This window comes from Lonchura striata, chromosome 22, assembly GCF_046129695.1.
Source record: "Lonchura striata isolate bLonStr1 chromosome 22, bLonStr1.mat, whole genome shotgun sequence".
NCBI classification, from domain to species: Eukaryota; Metazoa; Chordata; class Aves; order Passeriformes; family Estrildidae; genus Lonchura; species Lonchura striata.
In genome coordinates this window covers 9,334,730-9,351,720 of record NC_134624.1, presented here as the reverse complement: position 1 = coordinate 9,351,720, position 16,991 = coordinate 9,334,730, and the positions used below count along the sequence as shown (strand labels likewise).

Here is a 16,991-nt window from a genome sequence, read left to right as displayed (position 1 = left end):
GTACACCTGCATCAAGGCTTTTGTGCGTTTCTGTTATTTTATTTTTTTTAAATATGTACAAGTATCATAAAAAAAGAGAATGAATTTGGCTTTGAGACTGCAAATGTGGGTTTTACAAATGTTCTCTATAAGTGTTCCTAACTTTTATCGCTGCATAAAATTGGTCTGGCTCAAAAAGGAATCTGTGATCCTGGAGGTTTTAAAGCCCAGATTTCCTTAACAGACACTTAAACATTAATATAGTTTTATGACACCAAGTGGGAAGTTAACGGGAAATTCCTGCTGCAGAAAATGTCTGGGTTTCAGAATGGTTGTGATATGGCTCATTTGGTCAGGTTTGAAGATTTCATCGTTTCCATATTTAAGTATTTGGAAGCATCTGGAATATGGAAGATGGCAATTGCAGATTGTGTTCTTTCTGTATTTCTCTGGCTACACCTCTTAACCTTCATTTTCCTCCAGATTTGTGTCTTTCTGATTCAGCATCTCTCTTTAATTTTTATGTGGAGATACTCTGGGTTGTTTTGTTAATTCATTAGCCCTGTTTCTCAAGAATTCATTAGCATTGTTTCTCAAGATATCTCAGTTTCACTGGCTCCGTGCTGTTTCCTTGAGTTGCCTGATTTCCCCTTCATTGGGAAAACACTGATAATTTCATTGTGTGGGGGCACAGAGATCTCTGAGCCCACATTTGCTGTTCACTGGAGTCCACTTGACTTCCCTGGGAGCTGAGATGAGCTGTGGGCTTTGGGAAATGTTGCTGTCAGGCCTAAATTCCAGTCCAAGTCATTAATAATAGTGGGACCTTGTGGCTGAATCAAGCTCGCTGGAGTAATTATGACTAGTTCATTAGCCTGCTCCAAACCCACTGAATCAGGAGCTGATTTAGGCTGGCAAAGAAAACCACGAGAAGCAGAAAGACTTTTTGGCTTTGCTGTGCTTGTGGGTGATAAGCAGCTCAGAGCTGTGCTTTGATGAGCTTTGCTACAGCCCCGACGGGGATGTGCTGAGGAAAATCCCCCCACGGAAACTCTGCGGGGAACCGTGAGGGGTGAAGTAGAGCTCGCTGGACTTGGAGCTGGAACACTGGAGGAAAACACCCACAACGCTGAATATCTCCTTCATTTGTCAAAGGAAGGCTTAAAATTAGTGTTCCAAATGTCTGCTTTTGAACATTGCCCCGGAATGAGCGTGCTGCTGGAAGGGAGGAGGTTTCTGGGGCCAGCAAAGATTAAAAGGATGGGAGGCCAAAGGGGAGCCTGGGTTTTGCTGCTTCTGGAGAGTTAAAAACTGTTCCTGCTAGAGATGAATTAGTGCATCCTCATCACAGAGGGTGCTGAAGAGACACCAGCCCTGGAATGAGGTAATGCTGGAGCTTGAGGAGATAAGAGCTCGTTGGAACAAGTAGATAATTAGAGAGCTGTGGTACAGCAGGAGGAGAGAGTGGGTCTGGATAACCTCTGCAACAGAAGGAACTAATCAGTGAAAGTGAGGTGGAATGGGTAAATCAGACTGCTCCTAATTTACTTGTGTTTTTGTAGTGTGAAAGATGACCGCAGTCGATCCGAGCAGGGCTTGCTCTTTGGCAGGTGGACTGATTGACAGGAGAATTAAAAAACACTTTGAACATCCTGTGGTGGATGCAATAAATTGGCCAGCAAGCAAATAGGAAACGGCTGGCTGGGAAGGGAATGTGGGAGGAAAATGGATTTGTGAGACAGAGAGAGAAAAGCCTAATGACAAGCAAATCTAGACTTGTCAAGTCCAAGTGCTCCTTCCAGGATCATCTTTCTGATTTCGGAGCTCCCTGCCACGTGATGGTGGAAGGTTTTGGGCTCAGCTGTGTTCGAATTCTGGCCTTGACATTTCTGCCAGGCAGGTCTCTGGGTGGACAAGCAGGATTTGGTGTCGTTCAGCTCTGAATTCCCAGAGGCTACAAAAGCTCTCCGGGCAAGGACCCGGCTGCTGGGGCCTGGGAGGTGATTCCTGTCTGGGAGGGAAGGTTCTCTTTGGAGCCTTGCAGCTGCCTCCACTGTCTGGCGTTAGTCCTGCCTAGTTCAGAAGTTTCTTTCCCATTTGGAAGGTGCTGTCAGTGTCAAAACTGGGAGAAAAATGGATTTGTTCTGCTTGCTCCTGGCAGTGCTGCCTTCCTTACCTCACTGATGCTTTGTGGACATGGAAGCACCTCTGGGATGCACCAGCAAAGGCAGAGTTGAGCTGCTGAGCCTGTAACAAAGAGCTGGGGCACAAACCCTGCTGGGTTTTCACCTTCCTGGCACGGGGCTCCTCTGGGCGTGGGAATCCCCAGTGCCAGGCAGCTGTGGGAGCAGAGCACCCAGGGGTGCTGGAAGGGAGCAGGAGCCCAGCACAGCATCCCTGGGGCCGGGGCTGCCAGCGAGGCTCCCGTTCCAAAGTGATGCTGCAAGTGCTGATTAAAGGCAGCTGAGAAAGCACATCTGCTGGATGGATAAATATTGTTCCATACCCCAAGCTGTGGCATCCCTTTGATGTTTGCTGTCCTGACTGTGGCAGTTTTTCATCTGCATTCTCTTTTCTTGGACAGTGCTGACAGATGGGTTGGGGCATGTATTAAAAAAAAGCCCATAAATAAAATTAAACTGTATCTCAGAAAAGTGTCATTAGGAGCTTATTTGTTGCCTAATTTGAATAGTCTGAACACTTTCCAGAAAAGCATCGTCAGAAGCCACAGTCCTATTTACAGCAGGGAGAAGCAATGGATGTCACTTTGATTAAGTGCATTTTTCTGAGGCTAATTATCGGCAAAAAATCATTTTGATGGATGAGAATGTTTAGAAAAGCTCCTTGTGCAGAAGAATCCAGCAACTTCTCTATAAAATTTTAGCATCTCCTATTTCTAATCAAAGATATTTTGGATGTTGCATAACCAAGAAAAGAGGATTTTGACAACAGGGGCAAATTCTTTTAAGTTTCTGCTTTCAGTTTTTTTTGGAGTTTTGCAACTTCTTTGCCTGTGACCTGACATCTGGTCTTTGTCTCTTTAATTTGTCACTAAGTGGTGGCTCTAAATCTTAGGTCAGGTTATGCTTGGCATGAGCCAAGTGAAGTGCTGCACCACCAGCCTTGGAGGATCTCATCCCTGCAGTTTTCATGCTAACATGCCCCAAGTGACTTCCTCATCAAAATGCATCATTACATTAATGGAGCTGGGTAGTTTTGTGTTCCCGAGGCAGGTTCTGTGGCTGAGTCCTCACTTCATTGCTGTTTGATTTAATGGGCAATTTTCCTTGTTTTATTTGGGAGATGCAGATGCCAATTTGAAAATTCCAATTTGTATCCAGAAAATTAGAGACATTTATTTCTCTGCTGGTGAGGTAATGGCCAATATTTTAAGTCAGTGCAAAGTCTGCTCAGGCTGTAGCATCTGTGCCAGTGAAGGTTTGTACCTGGAATGAGGAGATTCAGCTCTGGTGCCTGTGTGCCACAAAATTCCCCCGGGAAAGGCTCTTCATCCCCCAGCAGTCCGACCCCTTGCTTGTAAAAAGGATGGATGTTATGGCTGATATCCCTTCCCTCAATAATGGTGTTTAGACCTCTTTTCACCATCCCTGTGTGCAGAATCTCTCAAGGGACGGCTCAGTGATGACACCTGGGCAAACCAAGTAACAAATTTCACTGGTGAAGGTGGCGGGATCCCAAACAGGAGCTTGGGAGTGCCTGTGTGCCCAGCAGAATTAAATTGCTTCTCCTCTGCTTTTTCCCTCTGGCAAAGCAAAAGCAAGACAGTTATCAATTAGATTAGGCTGCTTCCCTGAGCCAAGGTTTTGTCAGGAAGTCTCTGTGTGACAGCACAAGCAGGAGTTTGCCCCTGCCAGCCCAGCCAGCCCTTGGCAGGAGCTCTGCTCCCCCTGAGCCATCCCTGTTCCCCCTGAGCCATCCCTGCTCCCCCTGAGCCATCCCTGCTCCCTCTGAGCCATCCCTGCTCCCCCTGAGCCATCCCTGCTCCCCCTGAGCCATCCCTGCTCCCCCTGAGCCATCCCTGCTCCCCCTGAGCCATCCCTGCTCCCCCTGAGCCATCCCTGCTCCCCCTGAGCCATCCCTGCTCCCCCTGAGCCATCCCTGCTCCCCCTGAGCCATCCCTGTTCCCTCTGGGGCCATCCCTGCTCCCTCTGAGCCATCCCTGCTCCCCCTGAGCCATCCCTGCTCCCTCTGGAGCCATCCCTGCTCTCCCTGAGCCATCCCTGCTCCATCTGAGCCATCCCTGCTCTCCCTGAGCCATCCCTGCTCTCCCTGAGCCATCCCTGCTCCCCCTGAGCCATCCCTGCTCCCCCTGAGCCATCCCTGCTCCATCTGAGCCATCCCTGCTCCATCTGAGCCATCCCTGCTCCATCTGAGCCATCCCTGCTCCCCCTGAGCCATCCCTGCTCCATCTGAGCCATCCCTGTTCCCCCTGAGCCATCCCTGCTCCCCCTGAGCCATCCCTGCTCCCTCTGGAGCCATCCCTGCTCCCCCTGAGCCATCCCTGCTCCATCTGAGCCATCCCTGCTCCATCTGAGCCATCCCTGCTCCCCCTGAGCCATCCCTGCTCCATCTGAGCCATCCCTGCTCCCTCTGGAGCCATCCCTGCTCCTGGATCCAGTGGGAAGGAGCATCCCAGGCCTCCAGGCACGCCCGTGGCTCTCACGGGACGTGGTGTGGTGGGTCTGGAGCAGCAGAGCCTGGGCAGGGTGGGGGAATCTCCTTGGGCAGGGTGCTGGTGTTCCTAAATCTGCTGTCCCCTGGCAGGGAGCAGTGACCATGCAACCCACAGTGCACAGCCCTGCCTGCAGCGGGCACCTCCTCTCCAGCAGCTCCTCACCCTTAACTGAGGCAAATCCAGATGTTGCCACTGCATTCCCCAGCCCAGCTGCAGCTGGGATACACCAGGAGGGAGAGCGCTGGAAGCCTGAGGCAGCTCTAGAAAACTGATTTGGGTTTTCTCGTGTTTGCAGATTTTTTAATGATAGCAGTCTTAATTGAGGTTTGTTTTTCCAGTTGTTCCGAAAGGCTGCAGGCATGATTCCCAATGCTGTGTCTTAATTGCAGTGCTGCTTGGAGTTTTTTAATTGATGTTTCCTCGTAGCTATTGGTGTGCTCTTGTGTCTTCATCTCAAGGCAGGTACCTCTGGACATTAGCAGGAGTATTAGGAAAATTATGAGAGTAATAGAGCAAAGAAGAAACACAGTTCTCTTGTAATTGTAACTATTATTTTATTTTAAAAAATGGCCATTGCTTTTTTCCAGGGATATTGTTTTCACTGTCAGCAGTGGGCCCTTGCTTGCAATAAAAGAAAGTGCACGTAGCAGGCTGGTGGAATGAGCAGAGGTGTCCCTGGAGTGCTGCTGTGTATGGCTGTGCCCTGAGGAAAAGGAAGAACAACATTGATTTTCAGTTATTTAGTGCAATTTAACACTGTGGGCTCAAATTTCCGTCCCTCCCTGGGGTGGTTTTCTTTTCCCATTTATTTACTTTCCCTTTGGTTTCTTTTCTATTTGTCGGGGGAATGGGCTAGAAAAGAGAAAACAACATTTCAAGGTGTTGAAGGTGCCTGTCTGAGTGAAGGGGGGAGCAGGGGCAGGAGGTCTGCAGGTGCTTGGTGGGGTGGGCACGTTCCCAGGGCAGCCCCTGGGGGCTGGCGTTGACCTAACTCATGGCAAATTGAACACATGGGCAAAAGGAATTGTTTTACTCCCCTCAACCAGTCGTACAGAACTGAAAATCCTAACTGAGAAATTTCCTGGCAAGGAGAGCGCGGAGGGGCGTGAGAAATGCTGGAGTTTTGGCTCGTGCCGTGGGATAAAACTCCTTCCAGGTGTTCTTGGCATGGCTCTGGAGCCTGGTGGGGCATCTCTGGTGCATCTCTCTGCCTGGGGCTGCAGGGAAAGGGCAGGAGCAGCTCCCAGATGGGAGCCAGGGGAGAAGCCTGGCTGGATGTCCAAGCTTGGCAGGGATCTCCCAGGGTCTCTTCAGCTCAGGGATGTACCAGGAGTGTGATTTGGGGTGCACAGCCGGGTCCTGTGCCCGCAGGGATCCCAGCAGGGCTCTGCTGCTTTGGGTGAGGCTGCAAGGTCAGGCTGGGGCCGAAGCTGTCAGCGCTGCTGTAGTGACAGCACAGGAAACAACTTGGCAGCTGGAGCTGTAATTGCAGAGAATGCATTAAATTTTACTGCTGTGTTTGCCCACCACTTCCTCCCATCGCAGTTGCATTTTGTGCCCAAGGGGAATCATTTATTGCTGTTCTGAAGGTGTTGCTCATTTTCCTCTGCACAACCTGTTCTGTGCCTGGCTGTGTGCAGGCAGCTCGGGCATCCCCTGTGTGCAGCCCTGGGGGACACGGAGGTTCCAGTCCTCCTGTGCCCAGCCCTGTGCCCAGCCCTGTGCCCCTGCCAGCCCTGTGCCCCTGCCAGCCCTGCTCAGGTGTGAGCTGCGCTCCCTCAGACCCCTGTGTGGCCATGGGGACAGAGATCAGCAGCAGAGTCTGAATAACTTGGTGTGGCAGGCACCTTCTTCTCTCTTTCAGGATTTTTCATAGAGGTGCATAGAGAGAAATGAAAGAGAAAGCAATTTCTATTTCTGCTCCTTGTTTTTCCCATGTGGAATGTGTTTGGAGAATTGTTTACCTGGGGTGATTGCTGGGTTGGATTCTGGTGAGGATTGTTTGAGCCTGGTGGTCAATCCAACCCACCTGGGGCTGGACTCTCAGGGTCATGATTTGTGAGTTAGATATGGTAGCTAGAAAAAGTAAGTTTGTAACTTTAGTATCTCCTTTAAATAGTATATTAATGTATTACAGCATAGTTATAAAACAGGAATCATTCAGCCTTCTGACCTGGAGTCAGACATCAGCATTTCTTCCCACCAGGTTCACCTGCATTTCCAATAAGTGCTGCTGTACCTGCTCCTGTGAGGCATCTCACTCATTTTATTGTAGTCTCTGCAGCAGAGGGGCTTAGACAGGAATGAAAGGCTGGAATTTGAATCCAAACACCTCTGCTTCCGAGAAATCCCACCAACAGACAGGAGCAGTCCTTTATTTATTGCACTATTTCAGCACTGCCTACAAGGAGAGATGGGAACACGTTGCCAGGGAAGCCCTGCAGCCAGCACAGATTTCCCTGCCATGCTGCATTTGCCTCTGCTCCACTGGCACTTGTCTGGCTCCAGAGCAGAGGTGGAGGTGTTCATGTGCAAATAAAAGACCTCGTCCTGCTCCTGCCTGACAGCTCAGGGTGGCTCACACAGGCTCTGGGCAAGGCTCTTGCCAGCTGCTCCCAGGCTGCCCACCAAGGGTTGGCAGTGCAGCCTCCCAGTCCCCAAATCCAGAGATTTCCTCCGTTATCAGTCCATTAATTTGCTGCACTGTTGCAATTAAAAAAAAAAAATTATCTTTCAGAGAGTTCAGAGTTTAGATGCCGTTGCTACATCAGACTTTGTATAATAACGTTGAATTTCATCGGCTCCGTGACCTCATTTCTTCTGTTTGTGAAGCTTTTTGTTGCCATTTTAGCAAATTTATGGCTGGCTGTTTTACTGCAGGGAGATGATCAAAGTCCAGCCTGCTGGAGCAGGCAGGTCCCTGTGGTGCCACTCTGTGGGGAGGTGGCAGACTCTGCTCTCTCTTCTGTCCCCACAACCTCAGTGGCAATGTCTTAAGATCTCCCCTGCATAGCCAGAGGGCTGGAAGGAAGGGTTTCAGGGTTGCAAATCCCCTGGCAGGTTCAGCATTTCCCCTTTAATTATTCTAGGTGATAAATAATTGATAATGAAGAACTTTGTGGTGATGGAGTTGAAATGCAAGGCCTTGGTGAGGCAGAAATGCCACAGGTGTTAAGTGTTAGCACATTAGCAGCAGATTAGAGGAATGTTTTCCAATGTTCAGTGTTTTCCAGACTTCTCAAACTCAGAAAACTTGTCCTTTAAAGCCTGAGGTCTGGACTCGTGGGTGAAGCAACTCTTGCAAGCATTTTTCAGAGTTATTTTCTGCTCTCTTTCCATCAGCCATGTGGTGCAGGGGCAGACGGGCTCTGCAAGGGCCATCCGTGGCTTTCTGGAAGAACTCCAGGAGCTTTGAGTTGGCTTTGCCTCCTTGGACTTGCACTGGGGCCACAATTGCCTGGTCTTACTTCTGTCTTGCTCCAGAGAGACCATCTGCTCCTCTCCCTTCAGGAGAAAACAGCCTGGAGCTGCTTGCTGACCATCAAGCAGGACATGGAAATGACATTTTGTGAGAGGAGCAAAGTTTGTGCATGGGCAGAGCACCCGGGGGCTGGGACATCCCCAGGACCATCCCTCTGTGGTCGGTCCCAGCCTGCTGGGTGCCAGCCCTCAGTGTAGGGATGGAAGTTTCTGCAGCCAGATGCATTTTCTGTGTTGGGGTACCCAGCAGTGGTGCTCGCCTCGTGTCCTTCCTGTGATGTTTTCCTCCACGGAACAGGATCTCCCTGGCCACGGCGAGGGCACATCCTGCTGGTGCTCTCCCCATCCCCGTGGGCTGCTGGTTTGCCCTGCGTGCAGCAGCTGTGTGGGAGGGCAGGGATGGGGCACACGAAGCAGCCATGCAGGGTTCAGAGCCGGGCCAGGCCGTGGGCGCAGCCGGAGGGAGGGAGGAGGAGGGAAGGGATGGTGGGGAAGGACAGCAGCACACGCTGGGCTCTGGGGCCAGCGGGGTGACCGCAGTGAAAGAGCCGTGGATGAACTGGGGGAGGTGACTGGCTGCAGTGTGGGGACACAGCCAGGTGTCCCTGAGTGAAGCTGGGGGCTTCCATCACGTCTTTCCTTCGCGGCGCTGCTCTAAAATCTCACCTGACGTGGGGTAAGAAATAGTGAGGGTTGGGTGTGTACCGGTGTTATCCTGCAGAAATATCCTGGTTTTCTCCCTGGAGCTGGGCTCTGGTGAGGTGCTGCCTGCCTGCCCCGTGTCACTGTGCCACCATGTCACTGTGTCACCCTGTCACCTTGCCCTTGTGTGTGTGGCACGCTCTGGTGGGATGGAGCTGGAGCTCCCTGGCACTGGGGCTGCTGTAGGGTGAGGAGCAGGGCTGGGACTCTTCCCTCTGCCACCCAGAGGGGGGTTTGTGTCCCTGGCCGGGGGTCTGGGTGTCACATGAAGGGGTGGAGGAGATGCAGGTGTCCCCCGTGCTCTGCACACCTCCTGCTGTCACTGGGGGTGTCCATCTCAGACACAGGCTGTCCCCTGTGTCACACCTCTGCCCAGGGTCTGTCCTTCTCTCTGTGCCCCGCTGCCCTGCTTTGCTGGGCAGGATTTTATTCTCCTTTATCACGATGGTTTTCTTGCTGCTCTGCCATCTCACTGCAGAGGGGCCCTCTGGAGGCCAGCGCACTCCTCACTCCTGTCCAGCTCCTCCACAAATCCAGGCAAATTGGCATTTTCTTATTCTCTCCTGGACCCTCTGTTGTCACCTGCCTTTGAGCTTTTGGTGGTAGCTTTATGCCAAGCTGGCTGCTGTGGGGTGTTTGTCCCTGAGGTGCTGGGTACGCTGCCTGTGGGCTCCAGGGGAGCCAGGGGTGGCTCTGGCCTCATCTCCTGTCCAGGCAGTCACCGAGGCTGGAAACTGGGATCCTCCACCCAGCGAGGCACCTGAGGAAGCTGCTGCCATCCTCCTCTCTGCACGTCCCAAACTCCTGGAGTTAAACATGGCTCTGCAGGTTGAATCCTCCCTTCCTCGTGTGCCGTTTTCTCCTCTTCCCATTTGAGAGAACCCCCAGGTTCCCTCAAAGCCGCTCCTGTTTGCAGAGGGCTGTGATGAGTTCCTCTCTCCAGGATGGGCTTTGTCCCCCTCCTGCACCTCTGGGGATGGGCACGGGTGCTGTGTGCTCTCAGGCACTGCTTCAACAGCAGCATTCTTAAAAAAGCTTCACTTTAAGGTGAGGCCAACCCCAAGCACGTCCTCTGTGAGTGACCGTGACTGGGATCTGCCGGGGTTCGTGGATTTGGGTGTGGATTTCTTTGGGTGGTGATCCCCCTGTGGCTCCCAGGGGCAGTTCCCCAGCTTGTTCCCATTCCCATTCCCATTCCCATTCCCATTCCCATTCCCGGGCTGCAGGGCTGGTGTTTCCCCATCCTGGAGCGCTGGGGAGCGTGGCTGTGTTTGGATTAGACGCCTCTGCAGCATTTCCTGCAGCCCACGCAGCCTCCGGAGCAGCGAGTGTGGCTCTGCAGGTTCAGCAGCTGCCTCCAGGCAGGGAGTTCTCCTCGCTGGGAGAGCCCCGGAGCCGCTGACTGCCGGCAGAGCGTGGCTGTGGGGAAGCTGTAACGGGGGAGATGCTGGGGAGGATGAATAAATATGATTGCCTGGCAAAAGATTTACAATAGTACAGCCAGGATGAAAATAATCCCCCCCGCTGGTTGGACAATGCCCTTACCTACAGATAGGTCCCAAAGTCAAATGGACTGTTCGATCTCACCCCCCAAAATATATGGGTCATCCCACACCTGTAACCCCACCCTGACCCCATTGGCCCAAGTCTTGTTCCAGCCCACCTTGAAGCCCCCTGATAAGGGGTCCCTGAGGAGCCAAACACTCTCTTGGAACTTCCTCTCTCTTGGAACTTCCCCTCTCTTGGAACCCCCACCCTCTTGGAACTTCCACCCTCTCCTGGAGCATCCCCTTGTCTCCCTCTACCCCTTGTCTCTCCACTCCCCCATCCCCTCAGGCCTTGCCACGTGCTGCGTCTGGCAGCTCCATGCAGGACCTTTCTCCATCCCTAATAAACCTGATATCCTAAGAGCAGCCTTCAGACATCTCTCCATCCATCCAAGCCATCCTGGAGCACAGCGTTCCCCACAGACTGGCCCCAACATTCATCCTCCCCAACACATGGCTTTCCTTGAGCTTAGCTGCAACCAGTTTCTGCCTTCAGAAGTGGACTTTGCCAAAGCCCCGTGTGCTGCTCCCAGCCCTGTGTGAGCCTCAGCCACAGGGCAGTGCCCCTGTGGCTCCAGCACCCGCTGCTGGCGTGCCAGGCAGCAGCTGCAGCTCGGTGGCTCCGTGCAGGTACGTGCCACCTCCCTGGTGGCAGGAGCTGTCAGAGAAAAGGTCTCCTCTGTCTAGGAGAGACGAATATTTCTGGGGAGCAGGTGGTGAAGATGTTTAGCAAATGTCAGCTTGAGACCTTGCCATCCTGTGGGCAGGAGTGACACTGCTGAGAAATGTGTTATCCTGTCAGAAAGCAGGAAAAAACTCCCCCAGGGGAATGTTTACGAGCGAGGCAGGGCTTTGCCAAAAGTGGGCGTTTTTCCACCACGGAGCGTGAGCTCCTCGGAGCTGTGGGAATCCTGCTCCAGCTCTCCTCCTGTCTGCTGAGCCACTCTGCCTTGTGCTCAACGCCTCAGTGGCTCCCCACAGCAAGAGAACTTGAGTGGCCTTTTCACTGATGCACCGTGCTGGTTCGTAGGTGAGCAAAAAACAATTTAAACAGAAAAGGGACCTGCAGATGGGTCCCACATACAGCTTTTCAGAGCTAAAACACCACCTAAATCTCCTTTCAGACAAACTCTGCTTGTGGTGGCACTGCAGAGACGGAGAGAAACTCGTTTGCCCAGAGTCCAGCGCCGACGTGTGAAGTGCATAATTGCATCTGGGCTGAGAGCTTTGTATGGGAGTATTGTTTGAAAATTTTCTCATTTAATAAAATGGGTGGTAATTGGCTCTTAGAAGAGAGTTTAATTGGAATAATTGGCATGGACACTGGTGTTAATTTAGTTTGGTGTTTCTAATGCACAGTCACGGTGTTTGCTCAAGAACAGAAGTGGGGATTAGGTGGTGCCCGCATTTCTCAGCACGAAGTTGCAGCTGGGCTCTGGGAAGGCATTTCTTGGAGGAAGCTGTTCAGTTAGTGCTCCTGAAGTTGGATTTTGGAGATGGATTTGCTTCATTACAGCTTGATGCAATCACACCCACGCTGCTGAGAGTCGAGGCCTTCTCTGACATTTCAGCTCCCACTTCAGATGGTTTGGGATGGGTCTTTCTGCTCGTCTGGAGCAGCTCCAGCTCCTTGGCACAGGAACATCCCTGTCCTGAGGTGCTCACACACACACGAGTGCAGGAATGTGCTCACTCATGAGCCAGCTCACAAGGAAGGGGAAGTTGGTGTTCCCTACCCAGCCTTTCATCCCTGCTTCTCTCAAGTCTCTCAAGACCCATCAGTTCCAGGTCAGTAAATCAGCACCATGAGGTTTTTCTGCGTGGAAAAAGATTTTACAGTCTCTTTCCAGAGTGGAGATACCTCAAGCTGTCATCTCAGAGCTGTTCAGGGACTGCCATGAGCTGGAGGCTCTGCTGCAGGAGCTGCTGCTCTGTGGGGTCACTGCGAGTGTGAGATGGTCACACAAAAGCCATTACAGTTCCTCAGCCTCTTCCACAGCTGTAGTTCAACAATTTCTTCCTTTTCATCTTCCCCCAAAATGCTTTTAAAGCTCAGTATTGTCACTTTGTTTGGATTCTTCTCACACAGTGACTGCACTTAGAACTGCCCAGTGTTGATGGGGAGATTTATTGCCAGCAGCTATTGTGTGAAAATTGAGAGGAAACACAATTTTCCAGGCAGCTCTTGTTAGGCCTCTAATGGGAAATATTTCTTTCGTGCTAAGAACTTGTAAATGGTTTTTAGTGTCGGATGCTGTGCTCTGTGCCTCAGGAATGCTCAGCCTTCCAGGGTTCAGCAGCACAAATGCTTCTGCCTGCAGCCATGTGCCAGCCCCACTGCACCTGCACGACGGCTGCATTCCTTCCCAACGGCGAGAGCTCAAAAAAACCCCACCAAAAACTCTGGCAAAGAGCACAGCTTGGATCTCAGAGCCCAGGGGGTGAGTGAAGTGAGGGAGGACTGGGATTCCATCCAGAGGGAGGAGGCAGAGAGGGGATGTTCCTCTCCATAACAGGGAATTGTGAGTCGGGGAGCAGAGGCTGCCGGAGTCCTGTGCCCTTTCCCAGGGATGTGCTGCTGGGATCCCCCGTTCCCTCGCAAAGGAGGAGGATTCACAAGAGGCACAGCCAGTGCTGTGTTCCAGCACAGGTTAGTGAGCACAGGAGAGCACCAAGATCCTCCCTGGGACCTGGTGGCTGCTTTTACTGAGAAGCTTTGGTGAGCTGGAACAATTACCCAAACTTTTAAAGCCTTTCCCCTCCCCACTTTAAGCTTTTTATGCTCTGTTTCCCACAGGCAGATTTTAGGGAGAGAAAGGAGTACAGCTGAACATGCTGGTGAAGATATTAATCATGATATAATTCAATTTTAATTCCGTTAGACACCTTTAGTGATCAGGGAGTTTCTCACTTGGTTTAATCGACTCTTTTCCAGATGATGAAGCTGCAAGCTCTGGCACTTGTTACAAATGTCTGTTTATTAAACCATCCTTTGTCCTAAAAGCCTTTGCCTGGCCAGCATGGATATAAATGGAGAGGATGATGTTTGCAGATCAGTCTTTAAGGAGACACTGTGTAAAAAATTGCAGCCTTCTCTTTTTCATTTTTTGTCTTTATGTGAGAGATGAGAACAGGCCAAGGCATTTTTTTTTTTGCTGTGCTTTTTACTGTAAATGTTCAAGGCAGCCAAGATCTGTGAAACAGCATTTGCTGTCACACCAGCTCCTGGAGTGGATATTCCCTTTCCACCAGATGATTTGGTCATGGCAGTTGAACCAAAAGCTGATGGGTAGATAAGGCAATGGTTGATAATAATTTAAAATCCTTTTGTGGCTTTAGCTCACCTTTGGCTCCTGCCCTGGCTTGGCAGGCAGCTCTGACATGTGTGAGGCACCTCTGGGGGGAATTCCAGGAGTTTTGGTGCAAAACTTCCTGGGGCCTCTTCCTCAGGGACACAGTTTCACACATCCTTGTTTTTTCCTTTTAATGCCTCAGGGCTGACCCCTTTGTTTGGCTGGATGTGGAAAGAGAGATGGTTTTTGTCACATCCAGGGCAGCACCAGTGTGACTTGGGTATTGCAATCCCCTGGCTGCAGGGCCTCGTGCCTCACAGCAGAGCCCACAGCTACAGCAGGATGTTGATGGGTAAGCAAAGTTTTCCTCATTGAAGTTAAAATAAGAAACGTTCTTGGAGATCAATGGTCTGGCACAACCCCCTGTTCTAGTCCTGCCCACACAGCCTGATGAGGCTGTCACAGACTCCGTGGAGTTCATGCCTCATTTCTGCAGCACACTGTGAATTCCTCTGTATGGGGACTTGCCATTTTCTCTGTCTTATATAATGTATTACAAAAAGAATGCTGAGAGAAATGAAAAAACGTATGGGAAATGGTACCTGGCATCATCCAGCGACCCTGGGGAGGGAAGAAAATGTTATTACCATGACACATAATTGGCAGTGCTGATGGAGAGCCCCAAAGCCAAAATTTCTTCTTTGAATGTCAATCATTTTCCTTGGATTTTTTTAGAAGTTTTGTGGAAGTTTTTAGACGCTAGAATTCTCCACATTTTTCAGCAGAAACCCTTAGCACCATTTAATAGGCAGACGCTGCTCTGCACCACATTACGATTTCAATACTTTCAAAGCAAAGCTGCTGCAAGAACATATTAAAAAGGGAACAAAAAAACCAAAACTTGGAGTCTTTTAAAACTGCAGAGTGGGAATCACTGTGGCATTTCGAAAGTCCCTGTGAAATCGCTTGCTGGTGAGCTCTGCCAGGCGGCTCCGGGGAGTTTGCAGCAGCGAGGGCGCTGTCTCCATCCCGGCATCGCCGGCTCCTCCGGCCGCTTTGCTGGATGCCTGCCACATCCCCGGGAGAAGCTGGGCTGAATCCGGGCGAGGAATTCCTCTGATGGAAAGGTGCCACGGGGGCTGTGGCTGCTGCCTGTCCTGCCCTCGGTCACCGAGGGTACCCAGAGCATCCCTGTCCCCCCAGCGGGACGAGGACACCGAGGGGGAATCCCGGCCCCGGAGGCACCCGCGGGGCTCAGGCCTGGGGGAGGCTGCAGGGACGTGAAGGAATGGCCGGTAATTAAGGCTCTGGGGGGGATATTAAGGAATTGACGCTGTAATTTTGCCGCCCCAGGTGGTTTTTCTGCTCCTCCTGTCCCACAACTCGGGCACGGCGCCTCTCCTACCCCGCTCCTCCTGCGGGCACCCAGGGGCATTTCCAAGGTGTTTTCGGACAGGCGGGGAGGCGCTGCACAAACGCTTAAAGCCCTAAACATTTCTGGTGCCAAGATGATCATCCCTGCTGGGAGCAGCGAGCAGCAGCTGCTGGCGGGGGAGCAGCGGTGCTTTGGGGCTGGGGGAGCCCGGAGCCCCCCAGCTCCTCCGGGACGGGTTTGGGTGCTGCCCTGGCACCTCTTCCCAGCCAGATTTGGGTGCTGCCCTGCTCAGCTCCTCCCAGGCGGGTTTGGGTGCTGCCCTGGCACCTCCTCGGATCCTCCCAGCCGGGTTTGGGTGCTGCCCTGGCACCTCCTCGGATCCTCCCAGCCGGGTTTGGGTGCTGCCCTGGCATCTCCTTAGCTCCTCCCGGCTGGATTTGGGTGCTGCTCTGCCATTTCCCCACCTCCTCCTGGCCAGATTTGGATGCTGCCCTGCTCAGCTCCTCCGGGCCGGGTTTGGGTGCTGCCCTGGCATCTCCTCCCAGTGGGGTTTAGGTGCTGCCCTGCCATTTCCACAGCTCCTCCGGGACAGGTTTAGGTGCTGCCCTGCCATTTCCACAGCTCCTCCGGGACAGGTTTAGGTGCTGCCCTGCCAGTTTCCCAGCTCCTCCCAGCCGGGTTTGGGCTCTGCCCTGGCACTCCCCAGCTCCTCCCAGCCCGGTTTGGGCGCTGCCCTGGCACTGCCCTGCGCATCACCGCCTCCCTCCCGTGGTGCCCGCACTGCTCCGCTCCAGCGCAGCCGGGGCTGAATCAGGCTCGGGCAGCCCAGCCCAGCCCTACCCGGCCCTGCCCAGCCCTGCCCAGCCGTGCCCAGCCCTGCCCAGCCCTGCCCTGCCCAGCCCTGCCGTGCCCAGCCCTGCCCAGCCCTGCCCAGCCCAGCCGTGCCCGGCCCCGCTCTCATTCCATCCCGGGAGGCGCACGGTGACCCCGTTATGTACTCACCTGGAAAAGTGCCTTGGCCGTGCCACATTGCTGTGCTCTGCCGGGACACTTCTCATGCTTCCCTTGCACATCTATATTTAGATTTGACCCGAGGGCTTTTGATTTCCTCGCTGCCTTGAGCAGCTGCGACAGGTACACGCTTCCCTCCCCTTTGCCCCCGGCCACTTTAAGCTGCCAGCAGAGCAGGAGGGGATGGGGAGTCACTGAAACGCTTCAGGCTCGCATTGCTCTGCTCGTGAGCCTGTCAGGGGCACGCAGGAGTGGGAAGGGAGATTTGCTCAGCAGCTGCCCGGCCGTGCTCCATTTCTCCTTCTCCCTGCTCAGCAGCCGCGAGTTGCCGCGCTGGGTTTGCAGCTTTCGTGTTCGTCGCTGATGAGCCACACTCAGAGAGGTAAAAATGCCTTTGCAAGGGCTGCGGTGACAGTTCTGGGATTCATTCAGCACTTACGTAAGGGCTGCTCCCCGCCAGCCAAATCCAGGGGTTTGCTTTGGGAATCGCCCCCATCCATCAGGACATGGCTGCTGGGCACCCACCGAGCCCCAGCACTGGGAGCAGCCTCCTGCCTCTGGGTGGGAGGGAGATTTCAGGGCACTGCTCCTATTACTGGGCAGTTTCTGGAGTTCTCGGTCCTCTCCTTTAAGCCCCAACATGTGGAAGTTGTCAGCATTTGAAATGTTAATTCAGGGTACATTGGCAAGAGGAGAGAAATCAAAGGCTCTTCTGGTATCAGCCCGTCCCCCTCTGGGCTCACAGCCTGCCTGCAAGCTCTGGATGTGTTTTCTTACTTTACATAATTTTTCCATCTCTCTCCATCAGCCCAGCTCTTCAAAGGCTTCCTTCTGTTTCCAGCTCTCTTGCAGCTGCTAAATACACTCTCCTCTGTGCTTTCCAAAGCGTTCCTCCTTCCCCAAAACTC

At 52.7% G+C, this 16,991-nt stretch overlaps 1 protein-coding gene and 1 long non-coding RNA gene across 3 annotated transcripts in view; one reads left to right on the top strand and one right to left on the bottom strand.

Annotated features, from left to right (window-relative positions):
• Positions 1 to 16,991, top strand: part of KCNT1 (potassium sodium-activated channel subfamily T member 1) — a 75,088-nt gene that overhangs the window by 13,802 nt on the left and 44,295 nt on the right. The gene's annotated exons all lie outside the window — the stretch shown is intronic.
• Positions 5,211 to 16,280, bottom strand: LOC110477649 (uncharacterized). Its single transcript, XR_002466619.3, has 3 exons — positions 16,075 to 16,280; positions 6,003 to 6,155; positions 5,211 to 5,378 (listed from the first exon to the last, which is right to left on the bottom strand). It is a non-coding gene; the product is annotated as an uncharacterized LOC110477649 (long non-coding RNA).